Genomic DNA, 15,550 nt, shown 5'->3' on the forward strand with positions numbered 1-15,550 from the left:
CTGTATTGCGTATTCTAGATGGGACCTTATCAGCGCTCTATGCAGTGGAAGAATGACCCACTCCTCCCGCAAATCTATGCCCCTTTTAATACAGCTCAAGACCTTGTTTGACCTTGCAGCTGCTATCTGGCATTTGTTGATACAGCCAAGTTTATTATCTAAAAGGACTCCAAGGTAATTTTTAATTATGGATTTGCCTAGTGCAGTCCCATTAAGAGTATAATTGACTTGCATATTTTTACATCGGAGGTTCATGACTTTACATTTATCGTCATTGAATCTCATCTGCCACTTAGCTTCCCAGATTGCCAGTTTCTCAAGATCATGCTGCAAGGATGCCACATCTAGGATGGAATTAATTGGAATTCCCAAACCCAGAACCGTTACCAAGGTTCTGTTTCAAGCTTCCCTCCCTCCTATAACAAGCTCAAGTGTCCCTTCCTTCCTATAACAACAGCCTTAAAGTGAGGGAACCAGGGCAAGAGGGCAGGCAAGGGAAAGATTAATGTGCAACAGGAGCTAGGTCAAATCGTATTCATAGAGCAGACGGGGTCAAAATCAGGGGAGTACGAAATCAGGAACCACAAGTGTAGTCAAGGACACAGGCCAATCAGACACACTAATTAGTAAATGCAGTACAAAGTCAAGATGTCAAATACAGGCAATGGTCAGTTCAGGCAACAATGCAAGGTTAGTCAAGAACAGGCTGGGGTCAAGGAACAGAGAACAAACAGTCAAATATCCAGCACCTTAGTGATAAAAATACCTTTTTTAATAGGGTGAATGCAGCATAATGTGTTCACCATCACATTCCCTTCATTTTGAATCCATAAAGATTGCAGCACTCCCAAATGGTAATATTAAAATTGCCTTTATTTCACATATGACACAATCTTTATGGGTCAAGGAACAGAGAAGCAGACTAGAAGTGCACCCAAGAACTATGTGAAATAGACTACATGTTGCAAGGAAGGAACAATTGACTGTGGCACCGTTAATTATTTGAATTTCACTACAAACTTAATGTTGCCACGTGGCAGCATCAAACCTGTATGATGTGATGCGCTAGCCGGCTGTATGCAGAAGACCCAGGTATTATTATAATTGGGCTGCATAGTTTTGTGCCATCTGCAGACATTACTTACAGTACCCTCTTCTAAGTCATTAATGAACAAGTTAAGTAAAAGTGGACCCAATACAGAGCCCTGAGGGACGCCACTAAGAACCTTACTCCAAGTAGAGAGTGTATCATTAACAACTACCCTCTGTACCCAATCTGTACCCATTCCTGTAGCCTATTTGGCAAAATCCAAATTTGTAGATCATATCTACTGCTTCCCCTCTGTCCAGCATCTTACTTACCTCATCATAAAAAGCAATCAAATGTGTCTGACCTGGCCTATCCTTCAGGGAATCTTATGTCTACAATATGCCACTTAAACTGATCTGCTGTTTAAGTATTCAATTAGGAAGTATAGTTTTCTTTTAAATAACAATATAAAAGGCAAGGCAACTAACATGCAAGATAAGCAAGTGGTAACTGAAGGTACGGTAAGCAAAAAAGTGCTGGTACTGGTAACAAGGCAAGGTAAAAAAGGGGTACACACAGTTCAAGTAAAATCCAGACAAGGTCAGTGAAGGCAACGTTCCAGATACAAGCAAGATTAATGCAATAGGGATCCAGTACTAAAATAAAGAAGGTCTTCTGCAATGAGCTGCATTGGCTGGTTAACACAGTGTGTAATGTAGAGATATAGCACAGGTTTTTCAATACTATTTATTTTACATTTGCATGACAAGAACATATACTTAGATGAACTTCTGGCTGCATATTAATACATTGTTAACCTAAACAGATTTTTTTTATGAGCCTGGAAGGCTATGGAATACATTTCCATATAAAAGTACAAACTCAAATTCTAGATCATTCCTGATAAAAGTGATAATCTTAAAATGCTTGTACCTCTTATTGTAGGACATCCAATCATAACTTATTCAACATATGTTAAACTAAAATTAGTTTACTATATCTCATTTCGCACATTATGAAATCACAAGCAGCATTCTTCCCAAAAATGTTATTTACAAATTGGATCATGTTTTGCTTACACTAGTAAAGAGCTTGTTTTCTTTGACTGCAACCCATGTGGTTGATCTGAGAACATTAAACCTGAATCATGAATGTTGCAAAAAAAGAAGGCAGTCATTTTTTTCAACCACATTTGAATCGGTGGGTATTTTGTGCAAATAAAAATGCTTTTCATACATACTGTATACTTGAATTCAACTACTCTAACTGACTATATAATTAAAACAAAATGACTGCTGCAAACATACATACAGCTGCAAATCAGATTTTTTGTTAGTTCATGTCAATTCAGATTATCCCATCCACTTGGGATTTACAGAAGTTTTCTGTACAATAGTAATTATATATGTATACTACTTTCTATGCCATTGTAGGGGCAGCTAAATAGGAGCCAGTAAAAGGGGGTATAGTTATTATTTACTTTCATTGGTCAGGAGAGAGGGACAAGGGGTTCATTGCATGAAACTGGATCCTCAAGATGAGTGCCCCAACTACTGGCTTAATTATGCTTTAAAAGAAAATAAATTATTGCAAAATTCTAAGAAAGAATTTCCTTTGTATTGTGTGTTTCTATTTTAAATTAATATGTTTGTTTTGAGTTTGCAGGTCCCCAAATTAAAATTTACTTGGAAGCTTACTTATTAGCCACTATCTGGTAAATGTTCTTCTTGAGCGTTAAATATTGCAAAGAAAAAAATATAACAAGTATGTGGGATGCACTATACCCCCTTAAAGGATAGAATCATCAAAAAGCACCTTAGCTCCAATAGAAAATGGGGATCTCAAATGCCCCTTGCATAGACATTTTAAGTCAAGCTCGACTAAAGGTACTCAGGATGTTAGTGTGAAAATAACTGAACAAGTTAGGATCCATTTAAGGAAGAGTGATAACATGAGACCTATAAACTTAAGAGCGGCTTTTTGGATCTTTACTTTAGAAACTCAGATCCCCCTAGTGATGGGCGAATATCTTATATTATTTCTTATTTTATCTCTTATCTTACAAGAACACCTAGGGGGCTGCTAATGTTGCTCCTTTGCTATGTTTGGACACTTTGCCTGAACACACATCCAGCTGTCTCTGATCATAGCTCCAAGGCCCTGCTGCTTTTTCTTAGATTTAGAAAAAGGAAGGGAGGGGAAAAAGCAATGGTCTACAAAATACATTGCTAGCATAAATAGAAACATTTCTATTGAGGTAAACAGAGCCTTTCATAAATATTGCTTTATTTATTTCATCTTTATATATTCCCATTGGAAAAATATATAGTAAAAACACAATAGGAAAGTATAATGGTGTTTTAAGGTATAAGGCACATTTACAAATGAAAATGAAAAAGGGTTGTTTCTTGTCAGTTTGCTTTTATCAACAGATGGCCAATACTATTTTTTTTTAATGCTAAACTGAAGAACTAATGTGTACTTAATATTTCTAAGGGAATCATTTAGGGATAAAAAATAATGCCTATAAATATATTCCTATATCCTTTAATTATGAATACAAATTAATTTTGATTCAACGTGTGGGACTGGGCTACCTGTTGCCCACCTGAGAACCTGACCCAATCACCGCAACTAGCCCTAGTGCTTCTGCACACCCCAGAAGCACTGATGTCATGTAAATGGTACACTTTTTCGTACCCTGAACTGACACTGGTATATAAAAACCTTTGTGGTCAGGTTAGTGTTATAATATTCGGTAATCCTTGTGGATGAAATTTATACCCTGAAGCAATGTAGGTCTAAATAAAAATGATCACAATAAAACAGCTTATTTATAAAACCCTGCTTTATCTAAATAAAGCAGTTTCATAATAATATTATTTTTAATAGTATGTGCCATTGGGTAATCCTTATTAGAAAACTACCATTTTAACTACTAAGGATTGCCATCTAGGACCATGTGATTCAAGGTTCACACAAACAAACCAAGGGCACACATACATGTTATGTTACATCAGCCAATTAATGGACAGAGCTGTCTTTTATTACTACCCTTCTTCCTGTTACAATTAGAGCAGCATTATTTCTGGTCAGGTGATCTCTAAGGGAGCACACAGACCATCACAAAATGATGGCTCAAGGTAAAATATGTAAAAGGGCAGTATTTACTGCTATACTTATTCCAGTTTCTCAAAAGTTAAAAGATAAATTCTGTTGTTGGTCCTCAACTATTATTAGAAATAGAAGCATACTATAGCTATTCAGCCCTTAAAGGGCACCAATCATAACTAAAATCATTTAAGTAAATACACTATGTGAAAGTTCAAGAAATCTGATTTTTAAAACAGTTAGAATTATTTGTAAAATGTAAATCATCAGCTCACTATACCTTCTGCAAGATCTCCCCTATCTCCACTGCAGTTCTAGCTGAGGCAGGCATCTTGGATTTCACTGGCTCCTCCTACCTATATCTTCCCAGCCAACTGTAGCTCTGAAATCTCGCACATGCCCAGTTGAAATTCCTTGGTTGCTTATCAACCTTTCTAAGCTATTTTCAAATCAGCCAAACCTCTGTGTTGTGTTAGCTGCTGTTCAATAGTACTACTACCTTCTGGAAGTTAGTGTGTGCCCTTTATTTGCATAATAACATCACCAGCAGGGGACAAGATAGGGAAATCTCGTGATACTTCTAGTGGAGGAGTTTACTAAAACAAGGCATTCTGGGTAGAATACTCAAGGCAGTGCTACAATCTGAGCATGCTCCTGAAATTTGCATGTTATAGTCTCTGTTATAGTCTCAGTATGGACTCCCGCAGTGAAAGAACCCATTTGACAAAGTAAGGGATTTTTTAAAACCTGCAGTTTTTTTCAAAAAACTATAAATGTAGTTTGATTAAACGTGTTTAGGTTGTACTGGTCAGATTGTTAATATGTGTTTGATTTTGACTGTGATAGGTGCCCTTTAAGTACATTGAAGTGCCTCCACCTACATGTGCACCAAGTGAAAGTGAGCCCAGTGCTTATATCCAGCCTTGAGCAGACACTGCAGAGAGGGCTTCCATAGCCTGTTGTGCCTACATGCAATCCCTATAGCACCTTTTGAAAAAAGTTAAAATGAGGGAGGTTTAACTTGGAAGAAGTATCAGTTTAAATATCCTCCAATAATTGTTCTGCATAATCAATTAAAAACAATATAAGTATTCTTTTTCTGCATTTTTATTTTTAAATTAAACCAATTTGCAAAATGTATTTCTGAGACATGTTCTGAGAGACAGGTGTTTATGGACTCATACTGACTCCCAAAATTGACAATTTGGCAAATATTGCTCTGCTGTCATTGCTGTTTATTGCAAGTATGTTTTCATTAACTTTGTGTTGAAAAAAAGAAAATACCATCTATGTATTTTAATTTCTTCCCACTGCATTTATTGAGTCTGACAATGATTATTCAGCTTTAATAAAATGTAGGTAACCTATTAAATCAGTTTTACAAATGTTTACAAAAAAATACTGTAATTTTACAAAATAAATAAGCCATACATTTGCATTCTGTATTAGGTTTTTTGATAGACAGTAAATGATTTCTAAATGTAATGAAATATGATAATATATAAATTTTTGATTAATTCTGGTTCCTCCTACGCCTATTTGTTCTTGGCTTGCATTCCTTACTCATCCTCTTGGCAAAGCCACTACCGCCTACATTCCTGCCGGCGAGACTTTAATCTAACCTATTCCATTTTGCAATTAGATGAATATCTACTAACATATTTTGACTATGGTTTCACAGAATACATAACGTGTGTTATTAAATGTTGCTTCGTGTATAAGACACATGCTTATGGATCCAGATTACACTCCATAAGTCATAGCATATTGTTTTTCGCATTTTAAAAGTCAAAGAAGCAATATTCTGGAAAATATGATTTACTGCAAAAGGATGGAGGTCCCTACCCCTTACAATATGAATGAAGAAACAGTTCTACATTCATCATTATAAAAGGGTCTGATACACATTGGTTGCACATGCACAATTGATTCCTTTATTGCACTTCTATAAACATACATATCTGGACAATCTATTTATCTTTCATCACTCCATAGTGCTACTGCACGTGTGGCAGGGGCATTAATAAGCAATCCATAATTTGTCATGTATATTCTTTCATATGATTGATTCTGAAGTGTTATTATGAAACTGCATGATCCCATGCAACTGACTGATCAAAGATCACATAAATTAAATTTAAGAATTGCGTTTTTGTACCTGTTTACATCTTAAAACAAGTGGAATATACAACATACCTAACTTACATTTTTGGGAATTTTTACTAATTTATCTGAATTTAATTTTATATAGCAGCTTAGCTATAGACATAACATTGTTTTACAATATATTAAATATTTTAGGTTTAGGAATTAAATTCCAAGAATTGAAAATCCCTACCCCTTTTGAATCGAGTACTATTTAAAGATTCTATGTCCCTGTTGGATATCAAAAGAAATTCTTGTTATAATGATTCCTTCGTTATCAGTAACAAATGCTCATTTTGGCTTCTAAAGGTCTTTATTCTGTGACATTGTTCCATGACATTGTACTTGGCTCCCATTAACTTTTTTACACGAAGATAACAGCTGTTGATGTTCAGACTGCAGGGGATTTTGTGATGGTAAAATAATTTCTTTATCACACCATTTTGGGTCTTCGTGTCCTTGCCTCCCTGTTGCTTCTCTATTCGAAAACGATTACAGCTCTTTTCCCCTCATCTTTTTTCCACTCAGGTTCATAATCTTCAGTACATTTCCTTTACATTGCCAATGCTATTATTTTTCTCATCTTGAAAATGTATATTACAGGTTTCAAGCTAATAATATATAAGAAATTGAACTGAGGTCCAGTATCGTGCACAGAGAATTTGCTAGGGTAGATGGATGTAATTTATTATCTAGATACAATATATATAGATGCTAATCTCTACCCTCCTTCTTCGCCTAGAGGTACGTGAGAGGAAGCAGGACTGTATTATTCAAAGTCTGCATTTTCTTTCTGACAAGCTAGATGCAGTTCAGCAAAACTCTGTTGCAGTTCCTGGGCCGGCTCTCCAGTCTCCTTCCTTTGTGCCGGCTCTCCAGTCTCCTGCCTTGTTGCTGGCTTCCCAGCCAGTGTCTATTCATGTGCTGGCTTCCCAGCCAGCCCAGCCAGAATTTGGAAAAAAGTCGTGTCGCCTCGAATTGAATCTCAATTTTCACTTGCGATTACACTGAATTAAAGCTGGCCCAATATATTATACTAATTATACTATCATAAACACTAGTAATTGTGGACTTTTAAAAGCATGTAATGAAGGATTATTCCTGGTAAAGCGTATAATGATTTTGTGTGTAGGATAAGCTTTGATTACATTCAGCTATAATTTAGCAGAAATTAATTAAAAAAATTAAGCACATGGAACAGATTTTTTTGGATATTGTTTCAATGTGCCAAGGTATTAGAATATATGGGCAATGGACATGCAAACTGAAAGCTGTAAGAATATTAATTATGGTAAATATTTTTAGAGATGAAAATAATTAAGGCTTCTATGATACAACTTGTTTACTTTAGGCTATAGGCCTAATCCCCATGTAGCATTAACTGATCACCTGTTGGAAACAATACAGCTGATGTTGGGTTAGTATGCACCTTTTATCTAATTGCTCCATGTGTCTTTAATTTATGTTAAAAAGAAGATTGAGGAAAACAAATATTAAGTTTATCCTTTGGAGGGGCATTAGGGTAAGATTTGTGGTGAATAGGCCAGATAGGGTAAGATCTGTGGTGAATACTTATTTACTATTGTACGGTTAGAATTATAACTGAATAGCAGGTGTGGGACCTGTTATCTAGAAAGCTTGGGACCTGAGGTTTTCTGGATAACATGTCTTTCCATAATTTTGATCTTCATACCTTAACTATACTAGAAAATCATGTAAACATTAAATCAACCCAATAAGCTTGTTTTGGATCAAGTACAAGGTACTGTTTCACTATTACAGAGAAAAGGGAAATCATTTTTAAAATGTTTGATTATTTCATTAAAATAGAGTCTATGGAAGTCAACCTTTTTAATAACTCAGAGCATGGATCTCATACCTGTATCTGTAAATGTATTATGAGCTAGGGTGGACTTTGACCAAAGGTTGAACCTCCAAAGGGGACTTGAACCAGAAAAGTTTGACAGCTACTGTCTTAAATATCTTCACAATGGCTCTCTTTCGTGGCCAACCCAGAGATAATTGAAATCAATATTTGCAAAGGAGCCTTACAATGAAACTGAAGAAGGTAAGTACTGTACAGCAATTCATTTTAAAAGAAACATATTAGTACTAGGCCCACAAACTCTTTTGTTAATCTGTTAATTCTCAAACATCATCACACCAACAAAATAGCAATTAACTACAGCTATTGTTGTAACAGCTGGTTCTGTTGCTTCATATTTCAGCTATTTCCATTTCTGCTTTGGGCAATAGTGTACAATCTGAATTGAAATTGAACGCCTCTGCCATGACAATGATGAATCTTGTAATGATACTGTCATTTGGTTAGAGATGTGGAACAGGAAACTCTGCATGACAAGGAAAATGCACAGTTGGAAATATCAAAGAAAAAAATGTCAGCTTTCCACTGAAAAAATGCAAGCTCTCCATCACTCTAACAGCTTTTTTTTTTTTAGAAAATGATAAGGACTACAGTGTAGTAATCAATGAATATTCAGAGTTATTTGCAGTACCAGAATTTTAATTCAATTTGAGTCTGTTGTGTTAGATAACAGTTTTAGCTCATTAGTTAAATAAATGACAAAAAAATGTTTGTTAAAGTACATTGTGTGGCATGATGGTCTTATCGGGCAATACAGTTAATAAGGCATTTTGACACCACATGGGATGTGCCCAAAGAAATAGGTTTAAACTGATAAATAAAACACAATTTGTTTACTCTCAAAACTTTTTTGGAAAACTTAATTTTGCTGATGACTGGAGCTGCTATATTCTCAGTGTCTTTCTTTCCATTTTCACTTCAGTCAGGAGAGCATGGACTATAGCAAAGATGTAAGGGCCTGAGGAATTGAGAGGCCCGTGGAGTACTTGGGGTTCGACCAAGAAGGGCTAAAGCTCTGAGGCAGTGGAGAGTATGTGGTGTCTTATGCACAGAATTGCAATCTATTATCTCGAGAGATTGGCTTGGTTTTCCAAATAAAGGATGTTTCTGTAATTCTGTTTCTGTAATTCTCAGTACCTTCTAAAGTCTGCAAAAACATATAAACAGAGTTCTAGTGTTATTAGTGTTATGCTATTGTTTATAGAAGAATTTAGTAATATGTATTGTCTACATAACCAGAAATTGGAAATATTCTATTTTGTAGGATCTGAAACATTTATGCAGATATAAATATAGATTTTTATATAGATAGTAAGAATAATGCTAGAAGTACCGCTGTCATAATTGCTTTTCTTCCATAATGAGATGGTTGCATGATCTCTGCAGTCAGAAGGGGCAAAGCATACAATCAACCATGCATATACTATGTCACTGTTGATCCTTGCTGACATTTTAGAAGTTACACTTTAGTGACAGCGACTTGAAACAGATAAGCAGTGACCTTAAGTTGGTGCTCAGCCAAGATGAAAAGGCTGTAGCCTTTGCTTTTAAAAAAATATATTTAACCTAAACGATTCTGTTGAAATGAAAAAAAAGAAAAATGTAAAAAAGTAAAAAGCAGGACTGCTTCTGTCATGAGGCGAGGTGAGAACCTTGCTTCAGGCGCAGCGACTAGCCAGTTACAAGGGTGGAAAAAGCAGCCTCTTGTAACTTAACAAGCCTAATTTTATGGGTTTTAACCCAGAAATTCAGCTTTGCTAGTGCAGAGAACACTTTTGCGCGTATGGTATAGTATTGTGTGTATAGTACCATACATTGTAGTTGAGGAGATACCGCCCTCATTCTTATGCAAAGCACAAAGAATTAAATGCAAAAGGCCCAGGATTGCCCCTAAGAATTAAATTTATGTTGCATACCCTCAAGGCCGACTGTAGGTCATGCAGAAAACACTTGTGCAAAACACAATAACACTGTTGTTTTTATTGTTGTGAGGTTTGCAGGTTGCAGTGCTGTAAAGAGCAAATGCAAAATATGAAAATTAATATAAGCTTCATCTCGCTGAAATAAGAAACTTTCTAAATATCATCAGTGACACATTCTGTACTGTTTATGAAATAATCAAGTTACTATTCACTATCTCCCTTCCAGCATTTGTCTATCTTCATTCTCTCTTCATAGACAGATTTTGATTGACTGTTAGGTTCTTTGTGCCTAGAAGGTGTATTAGAGCTCACTCAAAATAAGCGGCTCTGATGGAAATCCTATTCCACTACATGCAGGATGTGGGCCTGAGTCCGTTTTTTGTTTTATTTGTTTTTGTCTTCGTCCATTATTTGATTTCATACATCTGCTAAGAAGGGGAACCCTCCTAAAAGATTGACAAAGACCTACTTGTCAATCAACATCTGTCCCCAACTCCTGGATGAATAGAAAATGAAAAGAAATGCTGAAAAGAGATGAAGACTAATTAGATTAGTTTAGAAATGGTGCAGAGTGTATAATTGTTTATATTAGGAAGTTTCATATTTCTATGAGATAAAGCTAATATTAAATTGTCATTGTTAAGGGCTGGCTAGGTGTGGCAACCTCCAAAGAGCCTTGACAAATTATTTCATCAGAGAAGGAAGTTTAATTTTACAGAATACAGAAGCATTTGGCAGCTCTGAGAGATCTCTCTTGAGTTTACCGTTACATTACTTTTTTTTTAATACAGAGCAAACAGCATTATCATATCATTATCATTTATTTCATTTGATTGGCTAGAAATTGCTTTATCACTATGGTCTGTAAACATTCTGTCTCTAGGTTAACTTGTATAACAGTTTTTCTTGTTTTTACCAACTTCCCTTTTTATCGTTATTCATTGTTTCATATAAACATTGCTTTTTCGTCAGGTGTTTATCACAAGGCAAGCAACCATTTTATCACATGCATTAATATTGATATAATGCAAACATTATCATCACTAATTAATAAGCCTCGATACTCAACTTTAGTTCCCCTTTAAGGACAGATTCAATTATGTCCCTGATGGACCTGTTACTTAAAGCTTTACCCAACTCATACATTTTTTCTATAATGAGAAGAGAATTGTCTGAACAAAAATGTATTTTATTTGTAATTATATGATCGAAACATAAATTCTATGAAAATGTAAGCTTTGTTTTAACCTTTATGAAAGGAAAACTTTCTGTGGATTATATATAGTGATTATGTGAAAAACAGAATGATTTCCCCAAAAAGGTCATGGAAAATGAAGCATTATTGCAAAGCAGGGTGCACCTGCTGTTGATAAGATGGCTTTTATCTCATAAATAAATTCATCCATTATTTGTGCTATTAGATATGATAAAGCACAAAATCACTCAGGCTTGTCTTATGCCTATGTCCCTGCTGATTCTTGATGACCTTCTGAAAGTTGGATGTGTGTGACAGTGATTGGAAATGGATTAGGAAATGGTCAGAGCATAATACCGTTCAGATATCTTATCTTACTCAGATGAGTGTTAAACAGCTGGATGTAGGCTGACCCTGAATCAGTGCTAGCCTCAGCCATGCTCACAGCTGTTATGGTTAATGTAGCATGAACAGTATATACTGATACTAAGAAAATTGTTTGGTGGTTACATATATAGTTTCCCCATATGGCAATAAAGTACTGTCTTGCATAAAAAAAATGGCATTAACTCAAAGGATGAAAACATAATTTTGACTCTTTTTAGGACCCTGGTAAGGATCAATCTTCAGTATGCATTAACACCCCCCATCCCTGCTTCTCCCCACATGGGTGATTATCCCTGAAAGTGCCCCTAATTTATTACTCACGTATAGGTGCAGAGTAAGTGCAGTGGAGCTCATGGGCGCCATCTTCCGGCTCTTCTGTATTCTTATGCATACAGTATATGGTATATGCCTGTTTAAAAAAAAGTACGTTTAGTTTTGAAAGTTCATATAGGGTTTATGCAACTATTAGATACAATATAAAGAAAAGAAAATATGGAGCACTCCTCTTCAAAATGTAAAACCACAGTTTATTAATTCACAACTCAAGTGGCTGCTGTTGGATAATAGTCGCATTTCAGGAACATCCCTTAATCATAGGATTTTTTACATAAGCCCAAATGAATGCCCTCATGTTTAAGATTTCCTCCTTAAACCATATTAAGAGCATTAAATGAAAATGGAGGGGAAAACTACATTCTGTGCCACAATAATAGACTATGATAAACAATCTGCAACACACAGAATTCTGTGAATTACAGGCAATGATATGCCCCCATCCTGTTTTGAATTTAAATGCTAAGGAATTCTAGATAAGTGTTCAATGATATAATTCTATTTTCTGCATTCAGCAAATCATAATTCGTCCTGCTAATATAACAAGATTCTCGGTTTTACTTAAAGATTTATGTTTTCCTCCATCTGGTTTAAATTTTCTTTTGACTTCTGAGATCTCCTGCTTGGATTATAAATAATAAATAAATTATTCCCTTCTGGCATGTATCATTTCAGCAGTAAGACTGATATGATTAAATGTAAAACACTTTTCATCTTTTACTAGGAAATTTTGACTATTATCTTGCATTGCCTCTTACTTTTCATGCCAACTCATGGAGTACTGAGCAAGTGCTTGATATTTTTAAGTGTAAATAATTTAGGATATATACATTTAAATCTGGCCATCCACAGGAAGATACTGCTAGTTTAGTTCAGGTTTATAATACTATTTACCCATCTTTAGAATATGATCATGTACGAAGATTTAATGATTTTGTGGTTAGACTCACTGCCCTCACTGTGAAGAACCACCTACGCTGAAATGAAAGTCCTTTACTTGAGTCTGAAGGGGTGGCCTCTTGTGCTGTGATCCTCTTTATGGGTAAAAAGGTCCCCTGCTATTTGTCTATAATTTCCTCTAATGTACTCAAAAAAAATGTAATCATGTCCCATGTCAAGCATCCTTTTTCCAGAGAAAACAACCCCAAACATGACACCTTGTCTACCCTCATAATTTAAATCTTCCATCCCTCTAATCAATTTAGTTGCTTTTGTCTGCACTCTCTCCAGCTCATTCATATCTGTCTTAAAGTAGAATTCAACCGTTTTCAAAAAAAAAAAAAACCCCTAACCCCACCCAACGTAGACGCCCTCCACTAATCCAATCACAATGGCAGTTGTAACTCTTCAGAGAGATGACATCTGAATGGTGTGATTCTGTGGGGTAACTATGATAGGATTAACAAGGTATCATGCAACTCTTAGAAACAGGTGTTGCTTGTGAGAGTTGCATGTATGGATGTGTGAAGTGTTCTGAAACCGCTAAAACATTTCATTTTTTGATAATTACTAGCAAAAGAATTTTTGAAAACCTATAAAATTCCAAGTTAATTAAAAATGGTTCAATAGAATCAAATAGGAAATTTTGAAAGAAGGAAGAAGAAATAGAAATGTGATTGTTAATAAATAGGTCCCATAGTATATAAGGATTTATTCAGCTCTCCATAGCATGAACAGTTTAATGTCTAGGTGTAGCATTGCTTTATTGCAACAGAACATTTTTACATGAAAGTATATATAAAGGGAAGATACCGTTTCCCAAATAACAATGTAACATTGCTAAGAGCTCTGTTTTTAGATTTTATGATACTAGAAGTTTTGCAGTGTTGCATGGCATGTCCCTGCTCAGCCCTATTGCTCCGGACACTGTGCAGTGCCCCATGTTACAATAGAACACAATTTACTAGAACTAAAAAAGGGCCTTGTTGTACTTGTCTCACTTTTACGTTCGTTTGTGTCAGTGACTGAAAGGAGAACTAGCCCCCACTTCAATTGGGATTATGGCCAAGATTTTCCCAATATGGTGAAGCAATGAATTATGCAGAGTGCTTTACTGAGTAAATTTAACAGGCCGATCGATGAATAGCTAAATAAAGAGAGCAGATTTTTTAAAAGGATGTATTGGGGCATCCCCCACTCCCTTCTCCTTGCCAGCTGTAGAAGCCCCCCAAAAAGAAGTTGGAAAGGTCTCACCAGATTCAAAGTTCCGGAATTTCTCAAGGCACAGCTGGGTTTGAACTCTCAGTAGCCTCAAGCCTGTTTCACAAATTCGCTTCTCTGCAGATGTCCTTTTCACGAGGATCCAAGATGGAGCACCGTCTGTTTTAGTGCATGCGTTCCACAGCAGAATGCAAACTCTGATTCCTTTTCACGATCTTACACTGTTTCACCGATTTCACGATTTAACGAACTAGCGGATCACGAAGAGCCGGCAGATTACATATTTTCCCGATTTTTTCGGTGTTTGAATGCATACAGGAATAAAAGTAGAATGGTTGAATTCTTTTTGGAGAACCTAATGCTCTGCAAATCTTTAATATTATTAACCTATGGTGTATATGTACCCCTAGTATAATGTTGGATAATTGATAACCTCCCAAGAGCACATGCAGAAGAGCCACATACATAAAAAATAAATATCTGTTGTTTTACAAACCATTTATTTTTCTAAAGTAAGAAGAAAAAAAATTGATGTGCTTGTGCTTAAAACATGCTGAGAAATAAAATATAAAGTTACTATATTGAAAGGTTTGGGACCTTGCTGACTTACATTTAAAATGCACTTAATATTAATATATAGTACAGTAATAAAGGCACTTGCTGAGGCGGCATACGCTGGTATAAACAAAAAGTCAGATTTACAATCTGGTAAATGCTGACAGTTCACCCTCCCTATTTCTCCCTAAAATTTGCATTTTATGGAAGCAAAAAGAACGTTGGAAATATATGCGCATTTTCCTTATACTAATTATGCCCAGTGAAAAGTTTTCTTTCATGGTTGCTCATTTAAATTCTGTTGCTAACTTGTCTTGTCTTAAAACACATTTGTCTTAACAGTCTTAAAAAGGGAATTAAAAAGCTTCTGCTGTATTTAAGCATCCCATTTGCAACTTGCAACTTACTTATTGAAGTATCCACATATTGCATTACAATTAAGTCATGCATGGCATTCTGACATATATTCTGGCCTCCAAAATTAATTGATGGAACTCAAGACATTTAAAACAGATTCATTCATGGAAGTAAATTATAGTTAATACAGTCTAGCTACTGTATCTATATATCTAGTTATATATCTGTCTGTTTAACTATATTACCATTTTGAGAACTGGGTTTGGCGTAGCTGCAAACAAGGGCCAAACATTATTAATTATTAGTTTTAAGCAGTACTTAGGGGGGGAATAACTGTTCACCAGAGTGTTAATAAAATAAAGAAACAGACCAGACCTTAGCACATCATATAGTATCTTAGTACTAATTTGTGATGTTCAGCAGAAATCCTTTTCAATCACACCTCAATTATAAAGTTATAATGGTCTATA

This window comes from Xenopus laevis, chromosome 2S (assembly GCF_017654675.1).
Source record: "Xenopus laevis strain J_2021 chromosome 2S, Xenopus_laevis_v10.1, whole genome shotgun sequence".
Classification (NCBI taxonomy): Eukaryota; Metazoa; Chordata; class Amphibia; order Anura; family Pipidae; genus Xenopus; species Xenopus laevis.